Source organism: Miscanthus floridulus, chromosome 9 (assembly GCF_019320115.1).
Source record: "Miscanthus floridulus cultivar M001 chromosome 9, ASM1932011v1, whole genome shotgun sequence".
In the NCBI taxonomy this organism is placed as follows: Eukaryota; Viridiplantae; Streptophyta; class Magnoliopsida; order Poales; family Poaceae; genus Miscanthus; species Miscanthus floridulus.
The window spans coordinates 492,288-507,042 of NC_089588.1; the positions used below are offsets into that span (position 1 = coordinate 492,288).

Here is a 14,755-nt window from a genome sequence, read left to right on the forward strand (position 1 = left end):
GACATCACTGAACCCATCAAAGTCAGGTTATACATCCATCAGGAATGGACAAAGGACAAGGTGGCGCTCGGCCAGGCCTGGCCTACGGGAGACGGGACAATTAATGGCCGCCCAATTCCACTAGGATACGCTCGCATCACCATTGAGTACCCCTTAGCGGAGGCCGAAACTTGGTCAAAACAAGGGCTCTCAAGTGGCCTGGCACAAGCGCTTCATTAAGCTTGACCATCAATTGTTCTCTGATGATGAGGACGACTAGGAGTCTTCACCCACCCGCGATGATCACTCACCATCTCCCAACAGAGATCACTCCGCTCCTCATCAGGAGCCATCACCCCTGAGAAGATAGAGGTCTCCTTCTATTCCTCCTTGTCTGACTCCATCTTCATTAGCCCTAAGAAAAGAGACTCCTCCTCCTCCTCCAACTCCATCTTCATCAGCACCAGGAAAATAGAATTCTCGTCGTCATCCTCCTCCTCCACATCAACCCAAAACAAGATCAAGGACATCCTCGTAGTCATAGAAAAGGTCCTTGGATTCGGTCGCAAATGCTCCCAAAGTGGACCAACAGAAAAGAAAAAGGCCGTTCAGTGGCAGCGTTACCACCTTGATGAAAGAAAAATTTACAACACACATCTCGAAGGAAGATTGTGTTAGTTTCTTCAATCTCTGTGCCTCACTGCTTTCATTTTTTTGAAGTCCGAATTCAAAAGGTAAACACAGAATAAATAAGCTACAAAAAGATACAAAGAAATACACAATATAGATTTAAGGAATATATAGAAGTACGTCGAAGACAACCCAGGATTAACCATGGAAAAGGCCGCGACCATCTATTATGATGTACAAGGGACGAAAACACCGACAATGAAGTATGAAAGGGGCAATCTTTTGTTTCCCGATCATGAGTATAAAAATCTGACAACACATATGCTCCAGTTACATGAATATTACATGGCTCAAGCAACAGAGATGGATGACTTTAGTTTCGAGGTTATTATCCATTCGCCACATGTTTTCCATTATCCTGAAGAAGAGAAGTTCGATGTTGAGTGGGAGTGCTTGTTCCAGCTATACTAGAAACACTCTCTCGATGTTCAAATGTTGACGCTGTGGACTATGTAAGTACCCTACATGCATGATTTTACAGTTAACTACTCTCTCGAGACACAAATTGTTAACTTTTGAGCACTTCCCATGATTTTATGTAGGTGTATAGCAAAATTTTGTATTCTAAAAAGCAAATGGGATTACATAGGCTTCTTGGACCCCATGCGAGTCAATGAGAGGACATGTCTAGGCCTCTATGGATGTGATGTGGAAGACCTGAAACCGAGATTGATTGTTGTTTTCGACGAATTCACGATGAAGAAGAAAACCCACATACTTCTAGCCTACAACTGCGAGTATGTGTTCTCGGCTTTTAATTTTATGCTTCTTTTTTCGTTAAGATTATTCGATAATTAGGATTCTGTGATTGCAGCAACCATTTCATCTTCATTTGTGTTAATCTTGCCAAAAATGTGCTCAAGGTGTGGGACTCAAAGAAAAAACCATTTCATCATCTAGATGCACCGGTGGCAGTGCTGAATTAGTAAGCGATCCTAATAACATATTATTTTCTAATCACACATACCGCTTTCTAATGTTTCTCCCTTTAATGTTGCTCAGTGTCCAAAGAAGACATATCGGTGGGACGCTGGTCCCATTCAAGGTTGTCAAAATGGAGGGGAAGTACCTATCACAGCCGGCGGGAAACAATGATTGCGGATTTTATGTAATGTGGCAAAGCTTCGCTACATCGGCGGGAAATCGGAAGAAGCCGATAAGTTGGTGTGTATAATCCCCATTTCATTTATGTCTGTTAATAATTCAACAAAATGATTTACTGTTCCTCTTTGGATATCATCTTTTTTGAACGACAATGCAAGAAATATAAGCACGAAAGGCTGCTAGAAATGGAGATCGTCGCAGTACAATCGGAGCTGGCAAAATTCATCTTAGCCGAGGTATTGGAAAAAGATGGAGTATTTTACATTGCACAATCTGTGAAGTACAAGGACCAGTATGGCCTAGCATGGCTCGCCAGATTATTGTAAGAAGTCTGAGAAGCATTGCACAATCTATGAAGTCCAAGAACATTTCTTTTTTGTTTTGAGTTATCGAGATCTTGATAAGAACATTTAAACTGTAATCGTGACATTTGTAATGTTTAATATTGATGGACCTGTCGTCTACGTAGCGTATATAAAGCGAAACCCGATTCCATGAAAAAATATAAATTAAAATAAATTATAAAATAATAAAATACGAACGGGCACCGCCGGTTAGCAACAAACCGGCAGTGTTGTCGTAACCATCACTGCCGGTTAGAAACAAACCGACAGTGTTGGCTTGCTCAACACTGCCGGCTTAAACCATGAACCGACACTGATGGTTATGACAACACTGCTGGTTTGATCCATGAACCGACACTGATATTTACTACAACACTGCCGGTTTTATCTATGAATCGACAGTGTAGGCTTGCTCAATACTACTGGCTTGAGCCAAGAACCGACACTCTTGAAGCAACTGTCACTGTCGGTTGGCACTACAAACCGGCAGTGTTGTTCAACTGGACACTACCGGGTGGAGCCAGGAACCGACACTGTTTCCTGTAGATTAGTGTCGGTTTTTAAGGACCGGCAGTGATGTTAACCCCCCATCACTGCTGGTGTGCCACTGTCAGTTCAAAATCCGGCAGTGAAGTGGGTTTTTGAACTGGCAGTGATGTCCAGATCTGGGGTAGTGTTTTGCCATCGAAGAATGAGGAAGACTGATCCAAAACTTATTCTCCCTAGTCCTTCATCATCGCTAGATCTAACCACGATAAAACAGAGAAGAGACCGGAGAAAATTATTCCATGGCGGCGACACCATCTCCACCTTGATGTCGCCGTCCAGAAATAAAAGTCTCCATGTCGTGATACCAGTGAGGATACTGACACCGTAGTTGTTGCCCTCATCTTCAACAGAGCCGTCATGGAGAAAACGATTCTATCCTATCCTCTCGCCGTCGCCAGAGAAGAGGAGGAGGAGGATATAAATCCCCAAAACCAAGAAACTTGGCATGGAGAGATCCTAACCCTAAGAACTTGATCTATAGAAAAAAAACTTATTAAAAACGATGGATCCTCACTCTCTCCGGCCTCCAGTGATATGCCGGAGGTGGAGGAAGGGGGACCAGCGGTGGTGGAGGCGGGGAGCGGCGGCGGCAACGACGCTCGAGTCGCGGGATGAGTCTGCATGGTGCGGTTTCCTCGTTCGTGACCTGCATAGATTGTGACCTTCAATTGCTGCATCACTTGATTGTTGAGTTCTCTACAGAAAAGGAACATAATAGTATGAATATTTGTTAAGAAATATGCAATGATTGTCATAGTAAATAAAAGTCTATGCAAAACCTTTGTTCTTTTACTAGGTTGAACATTCTTCCCTGAACTGTTCATTTGAGGGAGATTTAGAGCTTCAAGCCTCTGGTTATTAATTTCAATCTGGTCATTTTGAGTTGCTCGTACGGATTGACAGGGACATCCTTATTGTTTCTTTTTGGTCTTGACATGTTTTCTCCTGTGAATGGACAAACAAATTAGCAATACTCGCTGGAAAACAATAGACACATTGTTTGACAAGACTTACTTTTTAGAACCTTTTTTAGACTTTTTTTGATCAACAATAATACCATCTATGTCTGTTCTAACAGAAGGGACAAACCCATTAACAATATCCATAGTCACATCGCGATTTAGATTAGGCAGGTACACAACTAGTCCATTATCATTATTTATGTGCTCATCCTCCAAGTTATCAAAGTCAAATACATCTCTTGGGACTGACTGAATAGCAGCAACCCACTCAGTATCAATTGCTTCTGGGATGTAGTATACTTGAACTGCCTTTGATGCAAGAATGAAAGGATCATCAGATATCTTTTCACCTGTATTGAATAAATGCCTAAAATTCATAGTTGTGGTCCCAAATTCATCCGTTTTTACCCATTTATTTTGCACACGGTTGTCAACCCAATCACACTTGAAAAGCACCACATTTCCTTTGTGGTGATAGTTCAGTTCAAGAATTTTAGTTATACCATAATATGTCTTGCTTCCTATTATAATGTTACCATTATTGCCAATTTCAAAGCTTGATGACTCAGCAACTAGAGCAACCCCGCTATTTTGAATAGGTGTACCCTCATCACAGGATACTGTGTGAAAGTTGAATCCATTTATGTTATAGCTACTATACTTATGTGCAAACATCGTAGGCCCCTTTCTGGTGCTTCCTCTCCCATTTTTATTATTACTTACACCTATGATTTTCATCTTGGAGTAAATTTTTTATCTCATCTGGTGCTTCTCCTCTCCCATTTCTTCCACCTATGATTTTCAAACTACTATTAATATAAATGCCAAATCCATATTAACTAACTTGTGCTAAGTTTTATTATTACTTATATGCAACCTAAACCACTCATGAAAGGATTCATGATACACGCGACTGATTTCCCTTCTATTTCGAGGACCAATTGTTGATAGATAGTGGGCATGCTTGCTGCAAGGTCCATCATTTTACCACTTTAGTATGCAAAGAAAACCTATCATGTGATGTAAAGTGTGACAAAGCATCTAGATAACTTACTCCAAGTAAGGCTGTATATTGTCATAGTTGAACAAAACATATATGTGGGCTTGCAGCCATGTCTTGTGATCTATACTCACTATGCACTTTCCGGCCAATCCTCGACCAATGCTACGAAAGAAAGGAGTTCTACTACAATATTCATTTCTAAATTGATGGCTACTCTGAGTCCCATCATGTAACTAGCGAGAACAAAGTGTAAGGCATTCAATAAAATTAGACCACTCCATAATTGATCCCTCAGGGTGACTTTTTCTATGAATAGAACCCTTCAATCTCATCAGATACCTATACACATGAACAATAGGCACATTGATAATGTCATAAAACTAGTAGGTACCTAATTTAGTTCAGTAAGCTACAGTATCCCTAACTAAATTACCTCTCCATAGGCCACATGCTGCGAAAATGAACTGGTCCAGCTATCTTTGCTTGGGCAGGAATATGAACCATCAAGTGTACCATGATATCAAAAAAGGAAGGAAGGAATATATTCTCAAGAAGGCTCAAGGTTTCAGCTATTTCAACCTCTAAATTTTCCATATCACTTATTCGAATGACAGTGTAACACCCTAAAATTTGCAAGATTTTAAAATAGGAGAAAATAATTTAATTATGCATTTTGTGAGCTTTTAAATTTAGAAAAATGATAACTTTGTTAAAATTAAAATCAATTATAAGGTATAGCTACATGTTTGTGCATTCATGCTAATGCATACTTATTTTTGTTATGTTTGGGTTTGATAAAAAATTCAAAAGTATTTAAATTTGATTTGAATTTGGATTTGAAAATCAAAATGAAAAAAAGAGAAAGAACTCTTCCTCCTCCCTCTCTTCTGGTCCAACTCGGCCTTGCTTTCTTTCCCACGGCCCAGCAGCTGCTCGGCCCATCTTCCCACAGCAGCCTAGTCCCCGCGCCTCCGCTCTTCTCTCCCGCAACGGCCCAGCAGGCCGGCCCAGCACCTCGTCGCCCGCTCCTTTCTCTTCCACGCGTCTCGCTGACTTGTGGGACCCGTGTGTCAGCGTCATCTTCAACCTTCAGTCATCTCCTACCCGAACACTACCACCGCCCCTGACTCTGCCGCAGCCACGACTTTGTTTGGCGTGCGCTCCAAGTTTCCCTGGCCTTAAATACTAGCCCTGCACCGCCTCTCCATCAACTCTCGCCAAAGCCGCTACCTCACCGAGTCGTCGAGCCGCCACAAAACCCTAGCACCGCTGTCTACCATTTGCCTCACCGAGCCGCGCGCTGCCTCCCTTCGCTCCACACCACGGTAAGCTGCCTAGCCGAGTTCGCCGTTCGTTTCTCTTTCTCCCGGTGCCCTCGGTTTGTTTCCCCATGGTCCATAGGCCATGTTCTACGTGTGCCACCCGTCTCCTGCCATGGTGCCGCCGCCGGCCATGCCGGTCCGCTCTCTCTCTCTGATCCATTCCCAGTCGTTCAATCTTGATCCAACGGCTTAGTTTGGCTGGTACCGATTTGGCTAGACATTTTGAAAAAGAGCCCCTACAATTTTATAAGTTGAAACCCGCGGTCCAAAGCTTATTCCTAGAATACGTTTTCTTTTTCAGAAAGCGTAGTTTCTTTGGTTAGATCTAATATACGCTTTCATCTATTTACAGTTTTGCCACTAGTCTTATTTAGGCCATAAAATCTTCGTTTTAACTCCGATTTAATCCGTTCAAGTTGCGTTAGGTTCATAATTGTGTAATCTACATGTTCATACTACTGTTATGCATGTTTTCAACTTTTAAAATTCAAGGTTGAATTTAATCTATTAAAGGAAATCTTGTTTAATTCATAATTTCTTTGTTTTTGCTCTGATTTTCGTGATCTTCGCGTCTGTGTGTTCGTAGCGAGACGTAGATTCATTGTATAAACTTTTCATCTTGATTTTATGTTGTTGGTGTACTATTCTAATCTATAATCTTTGTTTGCTATGCATGATTGCTTCTGGATGCTTGTATGGTGCTATGATTATCGAGTATAGACGGTGAGCAATTCGTGGGTGATCAAGAGTACTACTTTAACGAGAAGGATCAGCAGGAACACTTTGTTCAAGGAAAGTGTCGCATGGGATCATCCTTGTTTCCTATCAACTTTAATACATTTAATTCATATTACATGTGTCACCTTGATAGGGATTCCCTAGAATTGAACTTATACCTTGTCTCCTATGGGATATGCATTGGGTAGCTTTGCTAGTGCTCAACTAAACCATAATCTTGTAACTTGACTAATGGTGTATGCAATAAACATTAAAACATGACTTTTTAGCAACTTGGAAATAGGGGGCTGGAGTGTTTAGCTACTTTCTAAATACTTCAGATTCCTCTCCCAAAGGACTTATCTATAAGCGAACATCCGAGACTTATAGTACAGCTGTCAGGGCTACATGGCTCTGGCTTTAGGCTCAGTATGAGGACATTTTTCTAGCTTGTTAGAGGTTACCTTTATGGCGTAAGAATGGCTCGCCGAATCGGGTATAGGACAACCTCTACTCTTATGTGTATAGCCGCGATGGAATTGTGCCATTCGACAGGGGGGTTCTATATCTATTTGCCGAGTGAATCTAATGGCCCTAACTTGTTAGACGAACCTTTGAAAGGCTTCATAGTGAACCCTGCTTGCTCACCTTGGAAGTGTTTTGGGAGTTATAAACCCGAGCATATGGGTATCACGACTCATAGTGAAAGTGTACAACCTCTGCAGAGTGTAAAACTGGTATATCAGCCGTGCTGACGGTCACGAGCGGCCTTGGACCCTTATGGAATAGAGGATCACTATTAAGTAATTGTTTTTGCTATATATTACTCAGGTTTACATTGATAATGTGTTTTACTTTGGGATTAAAACAACTTGTTGCTACTCTTATGCTAAAATTGTGACAACTAAAAGCTAAATGCTGTTAAACTTGTTGAGCCTCATGAACCCCATGTTACATTTGTTGAGTACGACATGTACTTACACTTGTTTATTTTCATTATTTGGATAAAAATCCCGGATGGGTAACATATGGCTATGATAATGACGACTTTCCTGAGGATTACTAGACTTGTGGTCAACCAGTTGACGTCCCTACAATATGGAGCTTCCGCGAGAGATTTTTCTTTATACTTCCGCTACATTTATGTGAAGACTCTGTCTTATTATACATGATGTAATAAACACTTGCAATGATACTATCTATAATTTGTCGACTCATGTGTGTGACTGATCTCTGGGCGCACATAAAATTATGCATCCTATTTTATCCTTAAAATCAGGTGTGACAGACAGGGGAGGAAAGTTTCTTGAAAAAATTACATATACGGATCACTGCAGCACTCACAATTTTTGGCAATATTTTTCTCACAGCAAGTGGAAGCAAGTGTTGTAAAATAATGTGGCTCTCATGACTCTTAAGCCCAAATATCTTCCTCTCACTAACATGTACATTATGACGTATATCATATGCATAACCATCACAAAACTTCACCCCTTTTAGTACTTGACAAAATAATTTCTTCGCATCGAAACTCATTGAGTATGGTACTGGTGGTAAATAAAGTTGATCTTCCACTTCAACAGGGTGGAGATCACTTCTAATACCTAGAGTTTGAAGGTCCAAACGAGAATTCAAATTATCCTTGGATTTCCCTTCTGTGCCTATGAATGTATTAACCAAACTTTCACTCACATTTTCCCTTTGTGCATGAAGTGAAAATTATGTCGCAGCATCAAATCTTTCCAATATGGCAGTTGGAACCAAATAGATCTCCTTTTCAATATTAGCAATGGCTCTACTTCCTTGCGTCTCTTGCTTGCTGGTTTCTTTCTAGAAGGATCCTTCCCAAAAACTGTATTAAGGTCTTTAGTACACTCCAAAATCTTCTCCCCGGAAAGTGGAGTAGGTGCTGCCGTAAACTCAGTTTTACCCCCAAATTTATTAGCATCAAACCTAAATGGGTGGTTCTCTTGCAAGAATCTGCAATGACCCATATAACAAGTCTTGCTACTATTACCAAGTCTAAGTGGACATGTATAGTTGTGGCAATCAGGACATCTAGCTTCACCAGATGTGATGGACCTAGACACATAGCCTAAACCTGGGAAGTTAGTAATAGTCCATAGTACCGCTGCCTTCAACTGAAAGAACTCACCCTTCAAAGCATCATATGTTCTAACTCCCTTGGTAAACAAATCTAACAGATCTTCAACTAGTGGCTGATAATAGACGTCCATATCACTACTAGGAGCTTCTTTACCAGGAATCAACAAAGAAAGGAAATTTGATTTCTTCATGCACATTGAAGGTGGAAAGTTGTAGGGAATACAAATACCAGGCCAAACACTATAGCTAACATTCATGGTTCTAAACAGATTAAAACCATCAGTGGCAAATGCTAGACGAATATTTCAGCTATCTGCAGTGAATTCTGGATGTTTCCCATCAATGTCTTGCCACAGTGGTGAATCTGTAGGATGCCTAAGCAGACCATCCTTTTTCGGCCTTCATCACGCCATCTCATTAGACTTGCTGTTTTAGAGGATAGAAATAACCGTTTTAGACATTTCTTTATTGGAAAGTAGCGGAGAACCTTTTTAGGAACCTTATATACATGTTTTCCATCTAGGCTCTTCCTTATTGATTTCCACTGAGAAGCCTTACATTTTGGACATGCATCCAATCCCTCTTTATCCTTCCAAAATAGGATGCGATCATTTTCACAAGCATGAATACTATTGTATCCGATTCCTATAGATTTCACCAATTTCTTAGCTTCATGAAAGTTTCTAGGCAGTGTCGAACCCTCAAGTAGTGCATCATTAAGTAGATCTAGTAGCAGGTTAAAACTCCTTTCACTCCACCCTCCAAGGAGTTTGGTGTGGAGTAATCTAATTAGGAAACGCAGCTGTGTATATTTCTTGCAATTAGGGTATAACTATTTGCTATTCTCTGCTACTAACTTTGGAATGGCAACTAGCTCCTCATAGGTCAGAATTGTTGTCATCAAAATCCCCTTTATCATCTAAACCAACAGCTAAGTCTCTAAGCAAATCACACTACTACAGAAATAATTTTTAGAAGCGGTTAAAATCGCTTTTAAGAGGCGGTTAGAATAACCGCTACAATGCCACCAACCGTAAAAATAAGTGATTTTGAAAGACGGTTTTAAAACCGCCTCTAAAAATCGATTTTCAAAGGCAGTTTGGTTTTCTTAAGACAACGGCAACTAAAAATGATTTTCAGAGGCGGTTTTCTTAAGACAACGGCAACTAAAAATGATTTTCAGAGGCGGTTTTCTTAAGACAACGGCAACTAAAAATGATTTTCAGAGGCGGGTTTCTTAAGACAACGGCAACTAAAAATGATTTTCAGAGGCGGTTGACAATTTTTTAAAAATCATTTAGAGTCTAATAAAAATAATAAAAAATATTTTTAATATGGCCAGAAGGCCTGAGGACCGACCCTCGGCTCACAAGATTTATTTTTCACTTGTTTTGAATAAGTGCATAGACCTAGATTCGAACCCACGACACCTTCCTCACGTGTCTCATCCCTTACCACCGCACCACACAATCTCGTGTCTTGTTTTACGATGTTGTCTATTTGTACTAATATATACAAATCTTATAAACAATATTTTAACTCATAAATAATCTTAAATGAGAAAACCTTCAACTACAAAGTTTTAGATCTCGTCGAGCACTTCAACTTTGATATAGAACATTTCTCCATCCAAGGTCATTTGAAAAATTCAAAAAAAATGAAATTCAAAATCTGAGAATTAATTTATATATTTGGAACCCTAAATGATCTCAAACAAAAATTTTATCAACTACAAAGTTTTAGATCTCGTTGAGCTCTACAATTTTGATATAAAGTTTGTCTTCATCCAACTTCATTTAAAAAAGATATGAATTTATTTGTGCTGCAGCTATTTTTAAAGATGGTTTCGTTAAGAGAACCTCCTCTGAAAATTGATTTTCAGAGGCGGTTGTATTAAGAGATCTGCCTCTGAAAATCACTGATTTTCAGCGGCGGTTGTCTTTAGAGAATAGTCTCTGAAAATCACTAATTTTTAGAGGCGGTTCTCTTAATACAACCGCCTCTGAAAATCGATTTTCAGAGGCGGTTCTCTTAATGAAACCTCCCCTAAGAATGGGTACAGTTTTAGAGGTGGATTTGTTAATGGAACCGCCTCTAAAAATGGATTTCTAGCAACAGTTGTATAGCTACAGTGCCTCCCGCGAAAGTTAGTGACGGCGCGCTAAGACAACCGCTTCTGTTAGAAAAGGGAGGTTCCTCTAAAAATCATTTCTGTAGTAGTGTTAGAGATGTTATCATCTTCGTCAGTCTCCTCCATAAGTTCAACACCATCATAGTTTCCATGATTCAGAGAAGAGCTAACTTCTCCATGTAAGGTTCATGTTCTATACCCATTTAGAAACCTATCACATATCAAATGCTCACGTACTTCACTTCCCTCTCTCCAAAATGAGTTAACATACTTTATGCAAGGGCATAATATCTTGCTTCCTACCGCTGAATTCTCAAATGCAAAAGCTATGAAATTGTTCACCCCATGTTGATATATCTTGGTGTGCCTACATGCAGTTTTTAAGTTAATTCCCATGTTAACTACACATAGAACTTTCAGTCTTTGTGAAATAAGTCTTTGTACCTAGCATCATTATCGATCCATCATTTATCCATTCCCCTTTGTGAAAGATCAAGCAGCTTTAAAAATGAACTATAAAATATAAAAAAAGACCATTAGCATCAAAGAAGCTACATACTGTCAATCATGTTGATATCCATGAAGCCACGGAATGGTTTTAATTTAAACATGATTGTTGTGTTCATGTCCACACACAATATTAAAAAAGATAGCCTACAGAAAGATGTTCATACCGTTACGCACAAGAAGAGCAACCGCCAATGTTGTGGCTGTTCAAATAATCTCCAAAAGGTTGCAAATTGCCCACTTCAGCTCTAGGCTAGGGTAGACAGTCCTGTGCAGATTATTTCAGCTACAGCTCCAACACACCAGTGCAGCTGTACTGTGAATACACATGACATCAGTACATGTACAAGTATGTTGAGACCTAAATTGCAAAACAAAGTACTGCAGTAAATCGAATATGCCAAATAAAACTAGTCTGCATTTCTGTTTTCTGTTACTTTGTACAGCAACTGATAGCATGAAAGTAAAAGACAGAACACAAGATATATAGTGACAAGCTAGAGTGACAGAAAAAATTGAGATCAGGCTACTGCCAATACCAAACCATCGCTTGCCCACAAAAATCATATCATCATTTAGGACATGTGATGTGTCAGTGCGTGCGTGCCATGAGAAAAACTAAGGTCCAGCATCACCACATATTCCATATTAAATATGCAATATATATGCTGCCAGATTCCAACTATATATGCTTTCACTGCTTCTTGATTAATACAGAAAACACAAAAGAAAATGCACATGCTACTCACTCTACTACCCAATTTATTTCCTACCATTTACATAATACTGAGACTGCACTTCAGTGACATGTTTTTGAACCGTTCACACTGCTGCAGATCTGAATACACCCTATTGATAGATTTCCCAGGAACACTCAAGGTCCGATTTATTTCCTACCTCACTGCACTGACATGGCTTCATCCAGCCAGCCATCTCACTAACGAGCACAAGTGCACAAGGCAGGCAGGGAAGCAAGCAAATGTGACCTTTCTTCTGGACGCAACGGTCATGGTCACGGCGGCAGGCGTCGACGTCGTCGCAGGGCACCTCGCCCTCGCAGCCGCTCCAGCCCACGCCGCAGTACAGTCGTAGATCCCAACAGCTGCGGCAAAGAAGCATCACGGAAACCAGATCAAATCGCTGGTTGGAATCGATGAGGATGAGGGGAGGGGTCACGCACTGTCGCAATTGAGGGCCACGCACGAGGGGCTGCACGGAAGGGTCTGGGGCACCAACTGGGCCGTGGTGGCGGGGTTGGTCAGCGGAGGAGGCGGGGTTAGGCGGCCGGAGGAGGAGTTACGCGGCGGAGGCAGTGGAGTTGGGCAGCGGCGGTGGCGGCGGGGATGGGCGGCGGCTGCAGCGGGGATGGGCACTGGAGGAGTCGCGTTTTTTTTGGGAACGGGCGCTGGAGGAGTCGGGGAGAGTGCCGCAGACTCGAGAGGAAGAGGCGGGGTTGGGCGGGCCCAGAGAGGAGGCAGCGGGGATAAGTGCTAGGGTTCCTAGTATTTGGGCCCAAGTTTTACCGCGAAGGGACTTTTTCATTTTCAGCTTCCCGCGGGGGACTTCTTTTCGGTTCCCGCGGACCCTTAAGCACGCGTTGAAGGCATGGCCCTATAGCGACTGACCGTTCGTCCTCTTTTTTGATCTATCCCGACCGACGGTCGATTGTACAGCCAAATATGTATACCGACCGGCAGTCCAACGCAAAAGCTACATTTACCAATACTTGATCCATGGGCTAGCTATAACCACCGACTGTTCAACGGTATTAGTATATTTATAACGACACACCTGTGACGCTATTCTAGTTCTGTGGTGTAGTGAAGATCTTCTGCAACGGAAACCGTTTTGTGGCTATCCATTATTGCCACATACATAATGCATGATTGCAATAAGTTCTATTGCCATGCAAATTGTTTCGTGGCAAGGTATTATACTGCAACAAAATATTGTTGGATATGAATAAAGGGAAGATTTTTAACAACACCTATTGCCTTTGTTGTTGCAAAAGAATTACCAAAATATAAATTGCTGCACTGATATGAAATCAACTCATCATTTAAAACGTGAATGCAGATGTATACAGAGAATTTTAATTTAATCTCCAAAAAAACTAAACTGTTCTTAACTACTATTACAACAAAAGTATTCTATAATCATATCTTGTGATGGCCTTGGGCATAGTTTGTTTGTCAATGTACAATTGCTTGATTTGACCATGCACACTATATAATATGAGAGCAGTAGCAATTCCTAGTAAGCCGGAGTCACTCCTAGATTCCTGCATTTATAAGAACATTGCATTAGCATACAAAGGAGATATGTGGTGCATACTGCAAACAGAACAAATTAAACAGAGAAATTGTAAGATTCTAAAAATAGATATCAACTATCTATTTTTGAGCTAACTCACACTAGTTCTATCCCATACCTGTCATTCACAATGGATTAGCCTTCTAATATGTTAATAAAGTATTAGCATTCGAAAACCCAAATCAATTTTCACAATAGCAAGGCCCATTTGGAGTTTGTACTATAGGAACTTAGAGATTAGTGACAGGTGCAATGCATTTTCCATCTCTTACAAAAATTGCTTAAGGTTTCTACTATTGCCAGTACCTCGGAGAATAAAAGACTAAAATGCCAAGCACAAACTTGTGTACCAAGAGCTACCCTGAGTTGGTTGTTGCACCAGGAAACATGAGATAGTCAATACTTCAACATGCGTTTCCCAAACCCAGCACATAGTTTGACATCTCAGTATCCATTTTATGGCATCCCTAGGTGCATAAAAAAATAAAAACAAGGAAAAACAGATTACCTTGACGGCTATTATGGCATGATTAAGAAGCAGCAGCAGGTTGGGGTGAAACCACACAACTTTAGGGTAATAATGTAAGATAAATGCATTTTGCTAACTCAGGTTACCAAATAACAAAGACGGCTACCAAACGTAACTAACAGAGATTAATCATGTTTATCACTTGGTTACCTTGTTGATGCAAAATTACTGTAATGGAGATGATCATTTTTATAACTTGGGCTACCATGCAAATTGACCGTAATAGAGATGATCATGTCTGTATTCACTAAAAGCAAAGTGTACGAACATCTGATCTATTCAGCAGACATGAGGGAGGCATGTATACTGAAAGGATCCTCTTAGTATGCATGGGGTTAATTAAATCATAATATTTCTATATTTGCTAGCATATAATAAGCTTCCTCTCGTTGCATGTCTTAAAGTAATGGTAGTTAAAATGCAATGTCTGAGCAAACGGATTCATGGAACAAAGCACCTGCCAAGAAAGCACTATATTTAAGTCCAGTGTCCATGTAGC

At 40.6% G+C, this 14,755-nt stretch overlaps 1 pseudogene; it reads right to left on the reverse strand.

The window, feature by feature from the left end:
- Positions 1-3,176: 3,176 nt before the first annotated feature.
- LOC136484003 (uncharacterized) lies at positions 3,177-8,762 on the reverse strand (annotated as a pseudogene).
- Positions 8,763-14,755: the final 5,993 nt, after the last annotated feature.